Consider the following 22,739-nt stretch of genomic DNA (forward strand, 5'->3'; position numbering starts at 1 on the left):
GAGTCTCAGGTTATAAGATAAACATACAAAAATCACTTGGATTCCTCTACATCAACAAAAAGAACATCGAAGCAGAAATCACCAAATCAATACCATTCACAGTAGCCCCCAAGAAGATAAAATATTTAGGAATAAATCTTACCAAGGATGTAAAAGACGTATACAAAGAAAACTACAAAGCTCTACCACAAGAAATTAAAAAGGACATACTTAAGTGGAAAAACATACCTTGCTCATGGATAGGAAGACTTAACATAGTAAAAATGTCTATTCTACCAAAAGCCATCTATACATACAATGCACTTCCGATCCAAATTCCAATGTCATTTTTTAAGGTGATGGAGAAACAAATCACCAACTTCATATGGAAGGGAAAGAAGCCTCGGATAAGCAAAGCATTACTGAAAAAGAAGAAGAAAGTGGGAGGCCTCACTCTACCTGATTTCAGAACCTATTATACAGCCACAGTAGTCAAAACAGCCTGGTACTGGTACAACAACAGGCACATAGACCAGTGGAACAGAATTGAGAACCCAGATATAAATCCATCCACATATGAGCAGCTGATATTTGACAAAGGCTCAGAGTCAGTTAATTGGGGAAAAGATAGTCTTTTTAACAAATGGTGCTGGCATAACTGGATATCCATTTGCAAAAAAATGAAACAGGACCCATACCTCACACCAAACACAAAAACTAACTCCAAGTGGATCAAAGACCTAAACATAAAGACTAAAATGATAAAGATCATGGAAGAAAAAATTGGGACAACCTTAGGAGCCCTAATACAAGGCATAAACAGAATACAAAACATTACCAAAAATGACGAAGAGAAACCAGATAACTGGGAGCTCCTAAAAATCAAACACCTATGCTCATCTAAAGACTTCACCAAAGAGTAAAAAGACCACCTACAGACTGGGAAAGAATTTTCAGCTATGACATCTCCGACCAGCACCTGATCTCTAAAATCTACATGATTCTGTCAAAACTCAACCACAAAAAGACAAACAACCCAATCAAGAAGTGGGCAAAGGATATGAACACACACTTCACTAAAGAAGATATTCAGGCAGCTAACAGATACATGAGAAAATGCTCTCGATCATTAGCCATTAGAGAAATGCAAATTAAAACTACGATGAGATTCCATCTCACTCCAACAAGGCTGGCATTAATCCAAAAAACACAAAATAATAAATGTTGGAGAGGCTGCGGAGAGATTGGAACTCTTATACACTGCTGCTGGGAATGTAAAATGGTACAACCACTTTGGAAATCTATCTGGCGTTATCTTAAACAGCTGGAAATAAAACTACCATACAACCCAGAGATCCCACTCCTTGGAATACACCCTAGAGAAATAAGAGCCTTCACACAAACAGATCTATGCACACCCATGTTTATTGCAGCTCTGTTTACAATAGCAAAAAGCTGGAAGCAACCAAGGCGTCCATCAACGGATGAATGGGTAAATAAATTGTGGTATATTCACACAATGGAATACTACGCATCGATAAAGAACAGTGACAAATCTGTCAAACATTTCATAACATGGAGGAATCTGGAAGGCATTATGCTGAGCAAAATTAGTCCGAGGCAAAAGGACAAATATTGTATAAGACCACTATTATAAGATCTTGAGAAATATTATAAACTGAGAAGAACACATACTTTTGTGGTTATGAGGGGGGGAGGGAGGGAGGGTGGGAGAGGGTTTTTTACTGATTGATTAGTAGATAAGAACTGCTTTAGGTGAAGGGAAGGACAATACTCAATACATGGAAGGTCAGCTCAACCGGACTGGACCAAAAGGATAGAAGTTTCCGGGATAAAATGAATGCTTCAAAGGTCAGCGGAGCAAGGGCGGGGGTTTGGGGACCACGGTTTAAGGGGACTTCTAAGTCAATTGGCAAAAATAAGTCTATTATGAAAACATTCTGCATCCCACTTTGAAATGTGGCGTCTGGGGTCTTAAATGCTAACAAGCGGCCATGTAAGATGCATCAATTGGTCTCAACCCACCTGGAGCAAAGGAGAATGAAGAACACCAAGGTCACACGACAACTAAGAGCCCAAGAGACAGAAAGGGCCACATGAACCAGAGACCTACATCATCCTGAGACCAGAAGAACTAGTTGGTGCTCGGCCACAATTGATGAGTGCCCTGACAGGGAGCACAACAGAGAACCCCTGAGGGAGCAGGAGATCAGTGGGATGCAGACCCCAAATTCTCATAAAAAGGCCATACTTAATGGTCTGACTGAGACTAGAGGAATCCCGGCGGTCATGGTCCCCAAACCTTCTGTTGGCACAGGACAGGAACCATCCCCGAAGACAACTCATCAGACATGAAAGGGACTGGGCAGTGGGTAGGTGAGAGATGCTGATGAAGAGTGAGCTAATTATATCAAGTGGTCACTTGAGACTGTGTTGGCATCTCCTGTTTGGAGGGGGGATGGGAGGATAGAGAGAGTTGGAAGCTGGCAAAATTGTCACGAAAGGAGAGACTGGAAGGGTTGACTCATTAGAGGGAGAGCAAGTGGGAGTACGGAGTAAGGTGTATATAAACTTATATGTGACAGTCTGACTTGATTTGTAAACATTCACTTGAAGCTCAATAAAAGTTAATAAAAAAAAAAAAAAAGGATGGGACTGCCAAGTTTCAAAGGTCAGGGAGGCTTCTTGGCCTCATGCCACTGAATGACCGACCATTTCATGGAGTGGGAGGAGAGAGGGTGGTGCCTCATGTACAGAGAATTGGATCCAGAACGGATACAAGGACAGAAGGGCTGGAGAGTGGAGCCACTGTTAGGGAAAGACTCACCCCCAACAATTGTAGAGGAGATATTGCCATTCTGTCAAGATGAAGGTGTTGTTGCTGTGTCTGGGGCTGAGTCTAGTCTGTGCTCACAATGAAGGAGATGATAATGTTGTGAAAAGTGACTTCGATTTCAAAAAGGTAAAGTTAGTGGAATGAGTGATTTCTGACTTTGGGGGGGGCTTGGAGGATTCTGAAGCCAGGTGGGCCCTATTGGAGGATAGGAGTTCTTTGACAAATTAGACAAAAGCATGTTTTCAGACCTTGAACTAAGAGCAATTAAAAGATGACAATTCTTGGGGGCCTCCATTCTCACTGGAGGGACAGTAGAAAGAGCCCTGAGCATGATGCCAATTGACTTGAGTTCCATTTTCACATATTCTTCAAAGACACCATTATGAGTCCTGGGCCACAGGCCTGAGTTCAAGGCGAGGGGTGTTCGTGTGGTGTTCCCTCTCTTTCTTAACTTTTCCATTCATTTTACTGCTTTATTACAGGTTTCAGGAGAGTGGTATTCTATTCTCTTGGCCTCAGATCAAAAGGAAAAGATAGAAGAAAATGGTTCTATGAGGGTTTTTGTTAATTTCCTACAAGTCTTGGACAACTCTTCTCTGTACTTTAAATTCCATATAGTGTAAGTATATTAGTTATTAGTTGGGAGAGAAGAAATGGAAGGTTGTCTTGGACATCTACACATCTACACGTGCACACGTATACACATGCTGCATCCATGTCCAAAATCAGAGCCCTTCACCTGGCACTGATCCAGGGCTTGATGGACCTGGGGCTTTTCTAGATTCAGAAACAAGAGTTGGTGACAGGAATAAATTTAAATGGGAGTTGGGAAGTAGGGGGTAGAGGAGTATCAGAATCATAAGTAGTGTGGCAATGTAATGTAGGTTAATAGAATGGAGCTTGGAATCAACAGCCTAAATTTTAATCTATCTCTTACTAGTTGTGTGACCAAGAAAATTAATCTCTTTCCATTTTCATTTTCCCTTGAGTAAAAGGGAATGATAATAATTCTCTCTCATGGTTTTTTGTGAGGGCCAAGTGAGGTAATGTTTGTAAAGCAGCTCCTCCAGAGCTGACAGGCTGGCACATAGTGAGCTCTCAGCTAACTACCAAGGTGAGTAGCCGTAGTAATAATAATAGCAGAAGCAGTGGTAGCAGTAAGAGTGATAGAAGTAGTTAACTCATTCTTTTACAGTATCAGATCAAATGAAAGAATACAAATAAAACTCTTTGGAAATTGTACCAAAAATGTTCAAGAGTTAAATGGAATTAGAAACTCAAGTTATGGGTAGAGTAAAAGGGAGGGAGCCAACCCCTACTGACATCCCTTCAGCATCAGATCATTCTGTTTTACAGCATAAATGGAAAGTGCACTGAAATTGATTTTGTTTGTGATGAAACAGAAGAAAAAGGTGTATATAGTGTCATATGTAAGTATACAGAAAAGTCTTAATAAATTCTACTTCTAACTGCAAAGAATTTATTGAACCCCAATATCTTCAGGACCTCAATCAATTCCTGAGCAGTACTTATTTATATAATATAATGGGGACCATCTAATGGCCAATATCCTGAATTTGAGTGAAGCTTGAGTGTTAAATCTAATGCCTGACACTTAATATCATTGAATAACGAGAGATGATTTGGTCATATGTACCTCCTGCAACAAAAGTAAATTGGCAGGACAGCCTCTTGTTTCCTACCCTCTTTCTGATGATGCCTGGGGGCCATTGCCATAGCACATTGTCCAGGATGTTGCACTGGGTGTGTAATGTCAGTGGGGTTTATAAGAGAAGGCAGAGACACATCACGGGGCAGAGATGGTGGAGGGAGGTGGGTAGCTCTCAGGGAGAATGATAAAGGGTGAGTTGCTGTGGCAGCTAAAGTTTTCTACTGCTAGTGGCCAATCTACCTGTCTTAGTCATCCAGTGTGGCTATAGCAGAAATACCAAAAGTGGATGGCTTTAATGAACAGATATTATTTTCTCACAGTTTAGGAAGACAGAAATTCGATTTCAGGGTGCTGGCTCAAGGGGAAGGCTTTCTCTCTCTGTCAGCTCTGGAGGAAGGTCCTAGTCTCTTCTGAGCTTCTGTTCCTGGGCGATCTTCATGTGACTTGGCATTTGTTTTTCCCTATCTCTGCTTGCTTGTTTAATCTCTTTTATATCTCAGAAGAGATTGACTCAAAACACATCCTGTGCTAATCCTGCCTCATTAACATAACAAAGACAACCCATTCCCAAATTGGATTATAACCACAGGCCTAGAGGTTAGGACTTACAGCACATATTTTGGGGGACATAATTCAATCCATAACACTACCAGTATCCTTTTTCTCAGAAGACACCTAACAAATCCCAGGGAGATGCAAATGGAAAGCATTAGACAACCTCATTCCCTACCCCTTCCAGGACACGCACTTGAATTTCCTTTATGGGAGAGAACAGGTAAAAGGTTTCACTTGCTTCTTATGGGCCAAAGAAGCTCTGAGTTGTGCTCTATTTCCTCCACAGATGATGGAAACAATACATTTAAAATAATTGAAGCTGTCTATGATGAGTATGTTATATTTCATCTCACGAACTTCAACAATGGGGCTACATTCCAACTGATGGAACTGTATGGTAGAGTATTTCCATGCTGACATTTACCCTGGGGTGGGGAGAGAGGGGGAAGAAGGAACCCTGAAGGCAAAGTGGTCCTCCCAGTCTTATTCTGGGATGTCTCTCCCCCTCTGAAGGTAGATGCTCACCTTTGGGAGTCCCTCAGGCTTGGTGATGGGAAGATGATGAAATCTCTCATCATGCCAGAAGGCTGGCCCACTGCTGTCAAATCTCAGGGCAGCTTATACCTCCCTCATTTGTCTCAGTGACCAATACAGGAGATATAACAGTTATTGCCACTTTGCCCACAGGCCGAAAAGAAGATATAAACCAAGAAGTTAAGGAAAAGTTTGTGGAATATTGCAAACAATATGGAATTCCTGAGGAAAACATACTTGATCTGACCAAAGTTGGTAAGTTTAGTTATCTCTGGCTTTCTCTCCCTAAATTCCCGTTATTGAGGAGGGAGAAATTCAAGGGAAGGTAATGCCTCCAATCAGTCCCCTTTGTCCTAACCCGAAGAATTTTCTGGTTTCTCTCCGGGGAATGAACTGGAGTTAGCATCTAAATGTGTTCTGCTATGCCTCTACAGATCGCTGTCTCCAGGCACGAAGTGGGGGAGGAGACCTAGGACCCCAGGTTGGTGATCCCTGATTCTGGGGGAGAGGAGGTGGCCTGGTATCTTCCAGAAACATTACGTTTTTGTGCCCAAAGATTACAATAAAACAACTTGGTAAGAAAGTTTGACATTTGGCATTGGAGGACTGGGTTCAGAACCTACTCCTACCATGAGCTTTTGAACAGATGACCTAAACAATGAAAGAGGAAACACTGGTGCCTACCTTACAGAACTACTTTGTGAATATTTTGTTAGTGAAAAGGGCTCAGTAATTGAAAGTGCGCTAAAAATCATCAGGACTTGAAGTTTGAAATGGGGAAACGAAACTCAAATTTTTTGTGTGTTTATAATCCATCTTCCAAGCCCAGGAGGCCATCTCAGCCTACAATTAATAAGAATTTCTTCCTCTGAACTCTGCACATCATTGGGTATTCCTTCTCAATCTGGGAATGATGCATCATTCCTTCCCATTGCCTTCGACCTGGCAAATAGACTCTGAGTTTCTTCATCTGCTTCCTACCTCAGAATTATTGTGGAGCTTCATTCAGATAACACATGTAAGAGTCTTAGCACCTAAGGCTTGCATAAAGTAAGCATTTAATAAAAGGCAACTATGACTTTGGCCATTATTCCTCGATCTATTACAAATTCTTCAAAATTTCTAACCCTGAAGATGGCAGAAACAAGCCTAGGACCCTTCATTGCATCCTTTCTCGTTTTTACAGTCTCAGTTGGGGGAAGGTTAAGATGGGATCAGAACAGACAGAAAAAACAATTTACTCTATGCCCTCCCACTCCTTGTCTTGATGAATAACACGGGTTAGAATGCGGGGGATATCTATTTCTTCACCATTTTTCTCCATAATGGAAATTATCTTTGTTTCCAATTCAGTCAAACCAAAGAATGCTTAATAAGTTTTTGTGTCATATTTCTCCTCTTCTTATTTAGTGATGAGTGAATACTTCCTCACTTGGGCTCCAGGATCTTCTCTACCGTCGTTCCCATGTCATCTTGTGATAAATTCTGTGACCTGATTTCCATCACTTTTCACTTGAAGGGATCTTCAGAGTCTTCCCTAACTGCCTAGGAAGACTCATCAATTCACCAAGAATCAAAGGTTCTCTCTGAAATTCTCTCTTTGCCGCACCCAGTAGAGCTTTACCATGGATAAGACTTTCCTCTACATGATCAATAAATAATTAGCCTTGCTGTCATGTGATTTGTTTCTGTGTATGGGAGAGATGTAGAGCTGACAACAGTGAATGAGATGGCTCCCTGGCCCCACACCTGTAATTCTCCTCTAGCTTCCCAAAGTCTTCCCTGAGTTTCAGGATCCTCCCTCCTTGGCAGTAATTCTCTGTGCATTATCCCAAGTCACCATGAGTGCTGCTTGCCCTTTGATTTGTCTATTCCTTAGTGGCCTGATAAGACTGTTATATATACTATAAGAACATAAGACTTGCCCCATAGTTTCCCCACCCTGGAGTTTTCTTCTTCATTGGGGTACTGAGAGACAGATGATACTGAGGCTGATGCCAGCTTGACATGTTTCAGGACATGCCTCCATATTCCAGCTTCTCTATGTCATTCATCCTATGAGATGGTCAGTGTCCTTTCAAACGCTTAGGAGCGTATGGAAAATCCTCCTTCACCCACTACTCTTATCTACTGTGAACATATTAAGTGAGGCTCCATTATATATGGGCAATACCTACCTTCAGTGATCCACACTTGGTACTGGCAGGAGCCATCAAGGGGCTAAATATTATTAAACTCTTCTTCTAGGAGCTAAGAGGTTTTGAGGACAATAAAATTAATGACCTTTCCCCACTTATGATCCTTACCCAACAGTGTAAGTAGAGTTATACAAGGGTGCTGGGGCAGAACGAGTCTAGGTAGAGTGTTGTTGTGGAAAAAGAATGGCTGGGTCATAAGGGACATTTTTAAATGTTGGCCTTAATGGAACAGAACAGCTGATGCCCAGAAGAGGATGACCTGGAGATGCTCAAAAAATAAGTAACAACGACTGATGTAAAGAGGGCCACGTTAATGATGGGAGATGGCTGGGTAGTGTCACGTGTCAGAAAACTACAGCCCAGAAGAAGGCACAAAGAGACAATCAGCTGTTTCCCAGGTCAAGATGGCAGCTTGAGCTCACACTGAAACCTACCCCTTCAACTCCAAATACATGCAGATGAGGCATAAAATATTAAGAACTCTCAGAAGCAAGGAGGGAGAAGTGTCTGTAGATCAGAAACAGAGCAGCCCCTTTTTAAAGAAAGAGGAAAAAAAAGGGAGGAAGTGATGATATGGGTAAACAAAACAGCGCTGTTCTTTGGGATCTGAGGGCAAATCTGAGTCACCCATGCAGGGTTGAGGGCAAGTGTCACCAGGGCCAGGCCAGGATGCAGGCTGAAGATGCAAACCTCTGAGGGGCAGGGGAGGAGCCAGAACAAATCTGAGGACAGCTCCTCTCTCACCTGGGTCACAGAAAGGAACTTACTCCCTGTGGCCTGGAAGGGATGTATGGCCACTCATTTGAGAAAGAAAAAAAGCAGCTGCTGCTAACAGGGTACTCGTCTGACTCTTATGGCTGGGTATTAGTGTTAGTACAAGCCGGCCTGATGCTCCCAGCTAAACCAGGCTGCTCTCCTGTTGGACATAAAAAATTTCACAAAACATCAACATCAGACAAGGTCACTCTGAGATCATGATAAGAACAAGATCATTTGCTGTCCACACGTATTCCCCTCTCTTGGCTAAAATGAGTGGTTGCTACTTCTTTCCCAGTTACTGCTTTATCCTCATACTAGCCTATGCTCCCTATTTTGTTGTTAGTTGCCATCGAGCTGATTCCAACTCATGGCAACCTCATGTGTTTGGAGTAGAACTGCTCCATAGGGTTTTCAAGGCTGTGGTCTTTTGGAAGAAGATTGCAGGGTCTTTCTTCTGAGGCACCTCTGGGTGAGTTCGAACTGCCGAATGTGCAGCTAATAGTTGAGTGTTCAACCATTTGTGTCACCCAGGGACTCCTGCCCCTGCCTTCTGAGAGCACCCAATGTAGAGCAAATTCCTACTTCCTTAGACCCTCCCCAAATCCTAGAGTAGGTTCTTTCTACCATACTCTTACTGAGGGTGAGCATTCTCCTTATCTGCAATAAGTAATAAACCCAACTTGTTCAACTGCAGCTGTGCTCCTGGTAGGGTTTTTGACTGATGGGCATGAACACTTTCGGGACAAGAACCCAGGCCCACTTGTTGCATGTGTAGCCTGGAATTCTGTCACCTGCCCATGGGGGGAGCACCAAGTTAAATCACAAATGCAAGGGCTGGTTTGATGCTGTGTACCATGTAGAGTCTAGTACACCGGATGCCTCCAAGGATTTTGGTCCGAGCAACTGGAAGCATGGAATTGCCATTTACTCCAGTGTGCTAGAGGAGTAGGTTTAGTGGGGAAGGATAAACAGCTCAGTTTTAGACATTTCATTAGTTTATTCAGCTAGGCTGCTATGCAAAACAGATCCACCCACAATCCAGTATGACTTAACAAAGGTAGAGTTAATTTCTCTCCCGTATGAACAATCTGAAGTAAGAGTTTCAGGTTGACTGGCAACTCTGTTCCATGTAGTCATTCAGGAGCCCAGTTCTTTCCATCTTGTTTCTCCACCATCCTCTAGGACACTGTCTTCATCTGTATAGTTAAAGCTGGGTTGCAGGTCTTGCAGGGAAAGAGAGTGTGGTGGAAGCATGTTCTGTGCCACTGCTCTCTGTGCTCCCTGTCCACTGTCCTCTGTGGCTCCTGTCCACTGTCCTCTGTGGCTCCTGTCCACTGTCTAGTGTCCTCTACAGTCCCTGTCCACTGTCTCCTATAGCCAGTGTCCACTGACTACTGTCCTCTGTGGTCCTTGGTTCTGGAAGATTATTCCTTGTCCATCATCCTCTATCCAAAAACAGAAAACCAAACCCATTGCCACTGAGTCAATTCCTACCCATAGTGACCCTACAGGACAGAGTACAGTTGCCCCACAGGGTTTCCAAGGAGCGGTTGGTGGATTCAAACTGCCATCCTTTTGGTTAGCAGCTGAGCTCTTAACTACTGCACCACCAGGGCTCCATAGCTACAACCCATTTTCTGTTTGTGCAGGTTTGGTGAGATTATTTTGAGGATTAAAGAGTCACATGCTATTGCTACAGCCCATGCCTAAATTTCTTCTGGCAATACAAATTCTTCAAAAACGTAGGCTTCTAGTATATTTGTCCCTTGATTTCTCCATGTACATGCCCCCAAAATCTTAACTAGACATATATTGAATCCTGGAAACTTCAATATTTTTTTATATTGGCAACTCTGCTCTGCCCATTCCATTCCCTTCTCTCGATTTGATAGTGGCTATTTTTTTTTTTTTTGAGGCCATCTAAGACAATGGCTTTTGATGGCATGGTCTCTTAATTCCTTCTTTGCCAGCAGGCTAACAGACGTTCATGGCAGCAGCATTATCTCCTACTAAGACTTCCATTTCACAAATACTACTTACAACTGCTTCATTTTGTGGTATAGAAGCAGCGTCTCTCAGTCAACTTAGAGTGAAACTGCAGGCAGAGAAGGCCCCGCTTGGGGAAACTGTGTTTCCTTCCCTCTCTGATTGCAGCCTGGCTGGGTCTAGCCAGAGTTTCTCCCTCTTGCAAGTTTTACTGGAAGCAGGAAGAAGTAGAAGACATATTCCGATATACTGGATCTTTTCTGTCTATTCCCCTAACTCTACAGCTTTTGTTAGCACGTGGTCTGTCTTCGTAGGTGCAGCAGGCAATGTTTGATCAAATATTTCACCAACATGTAATTAGAAGAACGAGCTTTCCATCCTGACACCTGACTTCTTCCAGTAAATTGCCACATAGTTTAGGTTCTGTCAATTGCCTGAACTGGTAAAACCAAACCAAACGAGTTGCCATTGAGTCGACTCAGACCCATGGCACCCCATCCTGTGTCAGAGTAGAACTGTGCTCCATAAAGTTTTCAATGGCTGCTTTTTTTGGCAGTAGATGCAAGACCTTTCTTACGAGGCCTTGAGTGGACTTGCGCCTCCAACTTTTTGGTTAGCAGCCAAACAAGTTAATTGTTTGCACCACCCAAGGACTCCACTAATTGGCAAATTTATACCATATCCCATATTCTTTGAGCTAGTCTTAGCAAATACAAATCAAATTAACAAGTGCCAGACCTGTACATGTTAATAAAAAGCAAGGAGATCAGTTAGAAGGCCTCTGAAATGTGGAGCAGTTTATATCTTATAAAAGTGAAGGCTGGGAATGCTTGCCAGCTAGTTTCCTTAAACATATTAAGAATATAAATCTCACTCCAAGTTGTGGTGAATACCCCCTTCATATTCTATAAATCGCCTCAATGTAAAGGTATCCTTCCTAGTTTAATTTGCTTTGAAAGTTCCCAATGATATTGAGATACCTTGACTTTAACAGCTCATTATTTTCTTCTGGGCATGTAGCAATTAGTCAACAAGGTAAGAGAGAATTATTAGGTCTATATGAGCATTATCTGATCTCAAACACAAATCGAGCAGAAAAAGCTAGTCTTTGACTGGTATCTACAATATGGTACCATTTATATAAATTTTAAATAACACAGAGAACAATGCAATACATTCTTTATGGATATATACGTACTAATTCAGAGCTTCTCATTATGTACATACAAAACACCTGGGGACCTTGTTAAACTGCAGACTGATCCAGTAGGTCTGGGTGGGACCTGACAGTCTGCATTTCTAACAAGCTTCCAGGTGATGCCAATGCTGCAGCGCTATGGTCCACAGTTTGAGTAGTAAGGCTCTCAATTATTAAAATGAATCAGAAGGATACCTAATAGCTTTCGATAGAGTTTGCTCCTGGACGGGGGATTAATCTAATGAGATGAAGATCGTAGTCAGAGGTGACTCAATCTTTTTATCAATTTTTTTAATTTACTGGTAATTTTCTAAGAGTATATAAATAGATAAAAAGACTAAGGAAACAGGATACAATGTTAAGAGTGTTAATTCTGGGTGAAGAACACATGTGTGGTTACTATTTTCTTCTTTCTAGTCTTCTGTATTTTTCAAATTTCTCAAAAAAAGAAAGAAAGGAAAGGAAAGGGCAAAAAGAAAAGAATATAGAAAGTTGAACTGAGAGCTTGGGCATTCCCCAGAATCTCCTTTTCTCCTGGGCTCAAGGTTAGGAAAGTTGCAGGTGGAAGAGGTTGAGTCCTAAATGACTTTTTTTTGGAAGAGACATAAAAAGGAAACTTTCTACTGTCTATTAAGTGTTTTTCCACCCCCACCCTTCCCTTCCCTCTTAACCAACACTTAATAGACAATAGTTAAGTGGAAACTTTGGTGAAGGTAAGAGAGTACACAATACTGGGGAAGCCAGCACAACCTGTACGAGGCAAAGTCATGGTGGCTCCACAGACACATCCAAACTCCCTGAGGGACCGAATTGCTGGGCTGAGGGCTGTGGGGACCATGGTCTTGGGGAACATCTGGCTCAATTGGCATAACATAGTTTATAAAAAAATATGTTCTACATTCTACTTTGGTTAGTAGCGTCTCGGGTCTTAAAATCCTGTGAGTGGCCATCTAGGATACTCCACTGGTCTCACCCCTTTGGGAGCAAGGACGAATGAAGAAAACTAAAGATACAAGGGAAAGATTAGTCCAAAGGACTAATGAACCACACCTACCACTGCCTCCACAAGACTGAGTCCAGTACAACGAGACGGTGCTTGGCTACCACCGCTGACTGCTCTGACAGGGATCACAGTAGAGGGTCCTGGAGAGAGCTGGAGAAAAATATAGAACAAAATTCTAACTCAAAAAGAAAGACCAGACTTGCCAGCCTGAAAGAGACTGGAGAAACCATGAGAGTATGGCCCCCGGATACCCTTTCAGCTCAGTAATGAAGTCATCCTTGAGGTTCAACCTTCAGCCAAAGATTGGACTGGCCCATAAAACAAAATGAGACTAAAGGGGCCCACCAGCCCAGAGGAAAGGCCTAGAAGGCAGGAGGGAACAGGAAAGCTGGTAATAGGGAACCCAAGATTGAGAAGGGAGAGTGTTGACATGTTGTGGAGTTGTTAACCAATGCCATAAAACAATATGTGTACTAATTGTTTAATGAGAAACTAGTTTGTTCTGTAAACCATTTAAAGTACAATAAAAAAAGGGAACTTTCCAGAACTCCACTGTAATTCTAGGTAGAAAGTTTTGAATAATTAACTTCGAGACATTTGAGGATGCTAACAAACAACATCCTCTTTATCTCTGCTCACATTTAGAATCAACTGAGAGACAAACACAGGGATTAGGCCACTAGAAGTCCAAATTTCACTTTTGGTACTGAGAAAGTTTTTGGAGAACGCAAGTGTGGTTAAGTGGACTTGCTAATTTGCCCTATCATCAATTAAACATTCCCTCTACACACTTGCAGAGAGCAGAATCTGATGGACTAAGCTTACTGCATGGCCAAGAGCAAACCAGAACACATAATCTCAGAAGGGTCTGTGCCAGGCACGCCCAGTTCCTTTTCCCCAACTCACTGGAGAGAGAATTCCTTACTTCTTTCCAGGAAGGAGTTGGGAAAGGGGTCAAGAGAGGCCAGGAGTATTACACTTGGGAAAGTCTTCCTTTTTCATGGAAAACATGAGCATGGGGGGCACCAAGGATTCCCTCATGACAGTTATGGTTCACAATGATTTCCTTCTCAGGTAAAACCTCGGCATTCTTTAACCATATTTTCAACCCCATTCCACAACCAGTCACTCTCAGATCAGTTATAATTTAACCTAGAAGACAGAGAGAAACACAATTAGTTTTAAACCTATTTTGAAATTTTCTAGAGTAATAAAATCATGGGTCAAATTGATGTCGGGGTGAAATCAGCCATCAAAGGGAACTGTGTTACCACTTCTTGGTATATTTTGCTCTGGAACTGGAGTGCCAAGCTCACATCCAAGTCCCACTGGGAATTTTCCATCATGATAATCTGAATTCTAAGTTCTTATTTGCTTTTTGTCTATCACTCTATTGCCTCACTGCCCATAAACACATTCTTAGGATCTGTAAACAAATTAATTGAATAAAGGAATGGAAATAAATCTATTGCAAAAAGGACCACAGAATAAAATTCTAGAGGCGAGCAAATGTGATTTACAGTTATTCAGTAAATCAAATATACCACATTTTCTTCCAAGAGTTAAAAAAAAAAAAAAATACATGCAAAGAAACTCTGCGTGTGTGCCAAAATACATTTAGGAGGCTGTATTCTTTACGTCCAAGTTGGCAGAAGAAATGGGCCCTGTATTAGTATCCTATTGCTGCTGTAACAAATTAATACAGACTTAGTGACTGGAAACAGTGCAAATTTATTGTATTATAGTTCTGGAGGCCAGAAGTCTGACAGGGGTCTCACTGGGCTAAAGTCAAGGAGTTGGTAGGGCTGTGTTCCATCTTGGAGGCTCTAGGGAAATCTGTTTCCCTGCTTTTTCAGTTTCTAGAAGCTGCCTGCATTCCTTGGCTCATGGCCCCATTCCTCTATTTTCAAAGCCAATTTGTCAGGCCAAGTCCTTCTCATACTGCCATCTCTCTGATTCTTTCTGCCTCCCCCCCCTTTTTTTTTTTATAAGGCCCCTTGTTACTACCTTGGGCCCATCCAAATAATCCAGGATAATCTCCCCATCATAAGGTCAGTTGGTGCGTAACCTCAATTCCCCTTTGTATTTTAACCTAACACATTCACAGGCTCTGTGGGTTAGTATGGGGACATCTTTGGGAAGTATTATTTTGCCAACCACAGGTTCCCTTAGGAGTCCCTCACACCCAACCCATGCCAGGCTTTCTTTACCTGGACTGGGGATATAGACCTTCCAACCCAACTGCTTTGGGTTATTTTTTCTCCCTTTTTATTCAGGTGCTTTCACACTATTTTCTAGGAAGTAACTTTTTTTGCTTCTAATGAAAAGGAGCAATTAAAAGAGAATTAAAACATTATAGATCTATGCAAGTCTAGATAATAGAGCTTAGTTTTTATACATTTAAGGAAAAGGTAAAAAAAAAATTCATAATTCACAGGGCATTGGGTAGAGTACTCTGAAATTTATTGCCTCAGTAGTGAGAAATAATTAACACTATACTCAATGTTGTTCTTGTCCCACCTAATGAATATTAAAAGCTAGACCCAAACATATCAGACTGTTTCCAGGTAGTTTAACTATGTCCCAGAACAAGGCTCAAGAATGTTTACAGAAATACAAAATATCCTATCATGATGTCTGGCATCTAATAAAAACTCACCTGGCATATAAAGAAGCAGGGAAATATGACCCACAACAAGGAAAAAAATATTAGTCAATTGAAACTGACCCATAACGGACACAGATTTTAGAATCAACAAAGACATTAAAACAGTTATTATAACTGAACTTCTACAAATGAAAACTGCAATATGTGAGATGAAACATACACTGGATGAGGTTCATGGCAGATTAGATATTGCAGAAGAAAAGATTAGTGAACCTGGAGATACCGTAGCATTAAAAACTACCCACAATGAAACACAAAGAGAAAAAAAAAAAAACCCTCAAACCAATTAACAGGGTATTAGTGAGCTATGGTGAAATTTCAGGTGGCCTAATTTTTTTTTTTTTTTTAATATACACATAATTGGAGTACTTGAAGGAAAAGGAGAGTGGAGCATGAAAATATTGGAAGAAATAATGATTGAAAATGTTCCAAATTTGGTGAAAACTGATAAACCCGTAGATTCAAGAAGCTCAATAAACCCCAAGCAAAGAAACATGAAGAAAACCACACCAAGGCACATCACAATCAAATTGCTCAAAACCAGTGATAAGGAAAAAATCTTAAAAGCAGCTAAGGAAAAGAAATACATTTTATAGAGAATCAAAGATAAGGATTACAACAGGTTTCTCATTGTAAACAACACAAGCGAGAAGACAGTGGAACAACGTCTTTAAATTACTGAAAACAAAAGAAAGCTGTCAACCTAGAATTCTATACCTAGTGAAAAATATCCTTCAAAAAACCAGAAAAACAAAACCAAACCCACTGCCATCAAGTCGATTCCAACTCACAGCAACCCTAAAGGACAGAGTAGAACTTCCGCCATAGGGTTTCCAAGGAGCACCTGGTGGATTCAAACTGCTGACCTTTCGGTTACCAGCCATAGGTCTTAACCAGTATGCCACCAAGGTTTCCATTCTTCAAAAACAAAGGCAAAATAAAGACTTTTTCAGACATAAATTTTTTTCAGAAAGAATTCATACTAACAGACCCTCATTACAAGAAATATTAAAGAAAGCCCTCTCAGCAAAAAGAAAATCACACCATATGAAAATAAGAATATATACAAAGGAATGAAAAGAACCAGAAATGGTAACTACAGGGGTGGGTGTGTGTGAGCACATGCACAATAAATATGTAATATAAATTTTTTCATATTCAAATCTCTTTAAAAGATAATTCACTGCTTAAGTAACATATTAATATTGCATGCACTTTTAACATACAAAGAAGTCAAATGCATGACAAAAAATAGCACAAAGGCTGGGAGGGGAGAAATGGAAGTACGCTGTTATAAGCTTCTTGCTCTATATGTGAAATGAATACGTCCCTTGAAGGCAGACACACGGGCCTGGATTACTGTCTTTACTGACTAGTTGTGAAACCCCAGTCAAGTCAGTGTTCCTCTCTGATTTTCCTCATCTGTTAAATGGGATACCGGTTGCTATTGAGCTGATTCTGACTCATGGTGACGCCATGTGTGTCAGAGTAGAACAGCTCCCCAGGGTTTTCAATGGTTGAATTTTTGGAAGTAGATTGCCAAGTCTTTCTTCCGTGGTTCTTCTGGGTAGACTCAAAACTCCAACCTTTTGGATAGCAGCTGAGTGTTTTAACTGTTTGCACGACCCAGGGACTCCTTGTTATATAAGTACCTATATAATATCCTCAATTTTGCCTCTTAGCCCACAAGGCCTAAAATATCTACTATCTGGCCCTTTACAGATAAAGTTTGCTAACCCCATTTTCTACACCTTAGCCTTTACCTCTGACTTCTTATTTACTGTAACTATTTGTGCTGCACTTTACCCAAATATACTGGCTTATCAAATTTCACCTCCTAGAGTGTCTTGAATAAATTAGGCATTGAATTATATGATTGTGTAATTAAGCAAATATTTTTAAGTAGTCTTATTATTGCTCTCTTTTAAACATCATAAATAACTTAAGATTGAATGGAGGAAATTTAGGGAAATGTTAAATAAACTTCCAAAATAAATATCAAACCAGGACATCCTGAGGATGTTTTCAAGGACAATGATGAAGGCGCCAAATCTCTAATCTTGGCTTAGAGGTTGTCATTTGACTCTCTTATCCCAGGACAGTACTTTAGTTGAAACTGTCTGTTCCTGGAAGCAGGCCCGTCTTGATTCTAACTGTTGTTCTGGAAAATTAGTGTTTCAGAAACACTGTTCTGTTTCACAAAGTTTATGATGGATCTGATTTTGGTTATTTGGATGACTGGTGATTATTGGCTAACCACTTGGTGAAGAAAGACAGAGAACTGGAATGCCAGCTTGTTCTGGAGGGCCTGGTCCTGGAAATAGGACCAGGTTAGCAGCGCTGAGAGTCTGGGGCACTTTCATGAACTACAACCATTGCCCAGTGGCCAGGATTCTAGAACCTAACACCCACCAAAAAGAAACCCACTGCCATCGAGTGGATTCCGACTCATAGTGAACCTAACACAACTACCTTTATTTTCCCATGATTTTATTAAACCTAAATTAGTCACGTGCACAATTTTCCTCAAACACTCCCATGACCAAGCCCAATTCAGGGCTCTTGTCCTCATGCTCCCTTTGTCTGAGAGACTCACCCCCAAATATCTGCATGGCTCACTCCCTCACGTCCTTCTACTCTCTGTATAAGTCTCACCTCACAGAGCACTCCCTGAGCCCCAAGCATAAAATAGCACTCTTTTTCCATCCTCCTTGACTGACCTCTCACATTTGTTTATTGCCTGTACCCATTCCCTCTAGAATGTAAATACAATGAGACCAAGGGGTTTATTTTGTTCAGTGCTGTATCTAACACCTGAAATTGTGCTCAGCATGACACAGACACTCAACATTTGTTGCCTTAGTAAGTGGGTTTCCATGGCCTGCACAGGAGGGACACATTCCCCTTCTCCCTTGTCTTTTCTCTAATCATTTCAGGATGGTGACTCAGCTCAGATGGAAGAATGTGGGGCCTGTAGGATTTTGCCCACTGGTGAATTGAAGAGACAGGAAATCTAAGGAGATCTCTTTAAAATCTCTTTATAAAAATCAGGTCTCTTGGAACAGGGGTCTGGTGTCCCTCACAAGCAGAGAAGGCCTAGCAATACATCTCTGAGAGAAGAACAGGGACACCATGGCTCCCCTCCCAACTCCTACAGCCATGACTATATGCTACCCCACTCCCATTTCTGTCCAGCCTTCCGGGGGTCCTGAAAGAAGCTGGGATTTAAGAAGCTACTGAAATGGTAGACACATGCTTGGCCAGAGAGAAGCTGATAAATGTTTCTGGAATGTGACTCAGTCTTCTGAGTCTAGGTGGCCTGAGGGCACAAGAAATCTCTTAATATACTGATACAAATAGAAGAGCAGTTTGTGGGTTTCAGAAGAAAAAGAGGGACTGAGTATATACGGAAATTAGGGGATGGCCTTTACCTGTGCTTTGCTGTTCCTAATTCCCTCAAATCGGTTTCCCTAATGCACTAGAAAAAGGAGCCCTGGTGGTGCAATGGTTGAGTGCTTGGTTCAAACCCACCAGCCGTTCTGAGGGAGAAAAGACCTCGTGGTTTGCTCCTATAAAGATTACAGCCTAGGAAACCTTATGGAGGCAGTTCTACTCTGTACTACACGGTTGCTATTAGCCAGAATCGACTTGATGGCATACAATAGGAGCAAGAACAATGGACTAGAAAACTCTTGCAGCAGATGAATACATAAGTGCCCACTCAACAAAAACAGTGAGATTACTACCTTAGTGGTCATCTTGTATAACACATACAATGCTGTACATTTTCCTCAAACTGACGGCTATGCCTGCATCTCCATAGTCTTTGGTAATTTTCCCTCTGTCCCACTTCCATCCCTGATAACCATCAAAGTTTTTTTTTTTTTCTGTGTGTAAATATTTTGTTCTTTATATTAGTGGTCTCGTACAATATTTGTCCTTTTCCAACTGACTTATTTCACTCAGTATAATGTCCTCCAAATTCAGCCACATTGTGAGATGTTTTGAGGGTTTGTCATTATTCTTTATCGTTGCATAGTATTCGCTATGAGTCGGAATTGACTTGACACTGTGGGTTTTTTTTTTTTTTTAGTATTCCATTGTGTGTATGTACCACAATTCATTAATCCATTCATCTGTTGATGGACATTTAGGTTGCTTCCACCTTTTTGCTATTGTGAATAATACTGCAATGAATATGAGTGTCCATATGTCTATTTGTGTCACGGCTCTTATTTCTTTAGGGAATATACCTAGGAGAGGGTTGCTGGATCATATGGTATTTTTATTTCTGGCTTTTTGAAGAAGTGTCATACCATTTTCCATAGTGGTTGTACCATTTTACACTCCTACCAGTAGTGTATAAGAGTTTCAATCTCCCCACAACCTCACCAACATTTGTTATTTTATTTTATTAGTGCCAGTAATGTTGGGGTGAGATGGTATCTTATTGTAGTTTGCATCTCTTTAATTGCTAACTATCGCAAGCATTTCTTCACGTTTGTTAGCTGCCTGAATGTCTTCTTTGGTGAAATGTCTGTTCATATCTTTTGCTTATTTTTTATTTGGATTGTCTTTTTTTTGTTGTTATTGAGGTGTTGAAGTTTTCTATAAATTTTAGAGATTAGACCCTTGTCAGATATGTTAATAGCCAATGTTTTTCCCAATTCGTAGGTTCTCTTTTTACTCTTTTGGAGAAATTTTTTGTTGAGCATAAGTGTTTAATTTTTAGGAGGTCTCATTCATCTAGTTCATCTTTTATGTGTGTATTTTAGTTGTTGGGTATTCTATTTATGCCATGTGTTAGGACCACTAGTGTTCTCTTTTTTTTTTCCTCCATGATATTTATTGTTTTAGGTTTTGTATCTAAGTATTTGATCCATTTTGAGTTAGTTTTTGAGTATGGTGTGATGTATGGCTCCTGTTTAATTTTTCTACAGATAGATATCCAATTTTGCCAGCACCATTTGTTGAAGAAACTGTTTCTTCCCCATTCAGTAGACTTTAGTCCTTTGTCAAAGACCAGCTTTCCACAGGTAGATGGATTTACATCTGGGTTCTCAGTTCTGTTCCATTGGTCTATGTGTCTGTTGTTGTACCAGGACCAGACTGTTTTTGACTACTGTGCCTGCATAGTAGGTTCTGAGATGGGGTAGTATGACGCCTCCTACTTTGTTTTTCTTTTCTAATAAAGCTTTATTCTTTGGGGCCTCTTTCCTTTCCGTAAGGAGCCCTGGTGCCATAGTGGTTAAGCACTTGGCTGCTAAATGAAAGGTTGGCGGTTTGAACCCACCAGCTGCTCCATGGGAGAAAGATGTGGCAGTCCACTTCCATAAAGGTTATAGCCTTGGAAATGCTATGGGGCAGTTCTGCTCTGACCTTTTGAGTCACTATTAGTCAGAAGAGAATGGACTCAATGGCAGTGGGTTTGGTTTTGGTTCCCTTCAATATAAAGTTAGTGATTAGTTTTGCCATCTCACTGAAGAATGCTGTTGGGATTTGGATTAAAAAAAAAAAATTGGATAGGGATTGTATTATATCTATGCATTGTTTTGGATAATATTGACATTTTTACAATATTAAGTCTTCTTATCCATGAACATGATATGTATATGTAGGTCTCTTTTTGTTTCTTGCAGTACTGTTTTGTAGTTTTCTTTATATAAATCTTTTATATCCCTGGTTAGACTTATTCCTAAGTATTTTATCTTTTGGGGGATATTTTAAATGGTAGTTTTCCTGATTTCCTTTTCAAAGTTGTTGTTGTTGATGTAGAGGAATCCAGTTGATTTTTGTGTGTTAATCTTTGTTGAATAAGAGTGGTGATCAAGGGATTCCTTGTCTGGTTCCTATTCTCAAGGGGAATGCTTTTGGATTCTCTCTGTGGAGGATAATGTCCATATTCTTTAAGGCCAAAGAAAGGTAGGTAGAAAGCTTTCCCCACCACTGAGTCAATGCTCTCCCTACTCCTTCACTGTACCTTTTCTTATCAACCCGAAAGCAAGAAGTATAATAGGGATCCATTTATTTCTTCCCCACCTGTAAAATAGGAATGATAATAATAATACTAAACCATGAATTGTTGTGAAGATTACATAATATTGCAAAGCACTTAGAGCAGTGCCTGACAGGGATGGATTAGTCAGTAAACACTGTATGCTCTGGCTTACAGTAAGCAAGTTATGCACAGGCTTAATTGTGCTTACTTACGGACGTGAAAACCAGGTGAAATTGTGCACTACAGGTGAGTAAAGAAAGGAAGGGAAGAGCAGGGAAAGGAGGATGAAAGGAGTAAGGAAGGAGGGAAAGAAACTGAGCTATGACTTTGGGAAACCCCTCCCAAGGTAGCTGAAAGCACTCTTTGAGGTCCTCCAGGTATACCCTCTCTCTGCCACACGGGTATGCTAGAGATTCTAGTTTAGAGATAGTGGCATAATCATTTATTCCCCTCTCCCCCTAAAAAAAAAAAAAAAAAATTTCCCCCCTTACATAAGCGTTTCTCAACTTAGGCAGTACTTTGAATCTAGGGAGCTTTTAAAAATTCTCTTACTCAGGAAACAAAGAACTTCCGTTCACTTTTTCTAATCAAAACAAGTCACAGGTGACCTTGTGGCTGTCTGAGCACATTGTAGCCTCGGCTGCCACCACCGCTGGGGCGCTGTTTAGGATGAGCCAGGTATCCCAAGGGCTTAGCAGGGTCGGACACCAAGAAGCCTCGGGCCACTTCAGGAGGCCTCTTCCAAAGGACCTGGGGTCACGCTGGCCTCCTCAGATTCTCTGCAGGGCTAAGAGGCCAGGTTCGCAAGGAGAGCGGAGGGGAAAGCAGCCTGAGGGAGGTGTAGGGAGGCGGGGAAGCGTGAGACTTCAGCTTGCCTTGTGAAGAGGAGGAGGCCGATTCAGATGCTTCTTAGAACCTGGGCATGGGGGAGCCCCCCGAACTCAGTGGTCTTCTCCAGTCTGCCGCATGAGTGCAGGCTTTAGGATTAAGTTCTGCAAGGGACCCACGTTGGCAGAACCTGCAGCCAATGAGTAGTTCTCTGCTGTCCACAGGTTTGTTAAGGAAACCACCACATGTGTTTGGGAACCAGGGCTTTTGCCTATTAGAGCCTGGGCCCATTTCAGTATTCCCAGAATCTGGACCTCAGAGCTAGGGCCTGGAAACCACCAGGTAGTGTACAGCCAGCAACTGGCTCGAAGTAGTTGGATTATCTTGGAGTCTCCATGTGCACCCAGCATTTCTAGGGGCCAGGGTCCAACTCCTTTAGGAACTAAGGGAGCAGCAGCCCCCATAATAGCCCAGGCCCATGGCAGCCACCCCTCTGGAACCTTT

The 22,739-nt window shown here is 41.4% G+C and overlaps 1 long non-coding RNA gene across 1 annotated transcript; it reads left to right on the plus strand.

The window, feature by feature from the left end:
- The first annotated feature begins 4,587 nt into the window (after nt 1-4,587).
- LOC135232365 (uncharacterized) lies at nt 4,588-7,528 on the plus strand. The gene is made up of 4 exons (XR_010322908.1): nt 4,588-5,460; nt 5,751-5,852; nt 6,032-6,078; nt 7,008-7,528. It is a non-coding gene; the product is annotated as an uncharacterized LOC135232365 (long non-coding RNA).
- The last annotated feature ends 15,211 nt before the right edge of the window (nt 7,529-22,739 follow it).

This window comes from Loxodonta africana, chromosome 9 (assembly GCF_030014295.1).
Source record: "Loxodonta africana isolate mLoxAfr1 chromosome 9, mLoxAfr1.hap2, whole genome shotgun sequence".
Taxonomy (NCBI): Eukaryota; Metazoa; Chordata; class Mammalia; order Proboscidea; family Elephantidae; genus Loxodonta; species Loxodonta africana.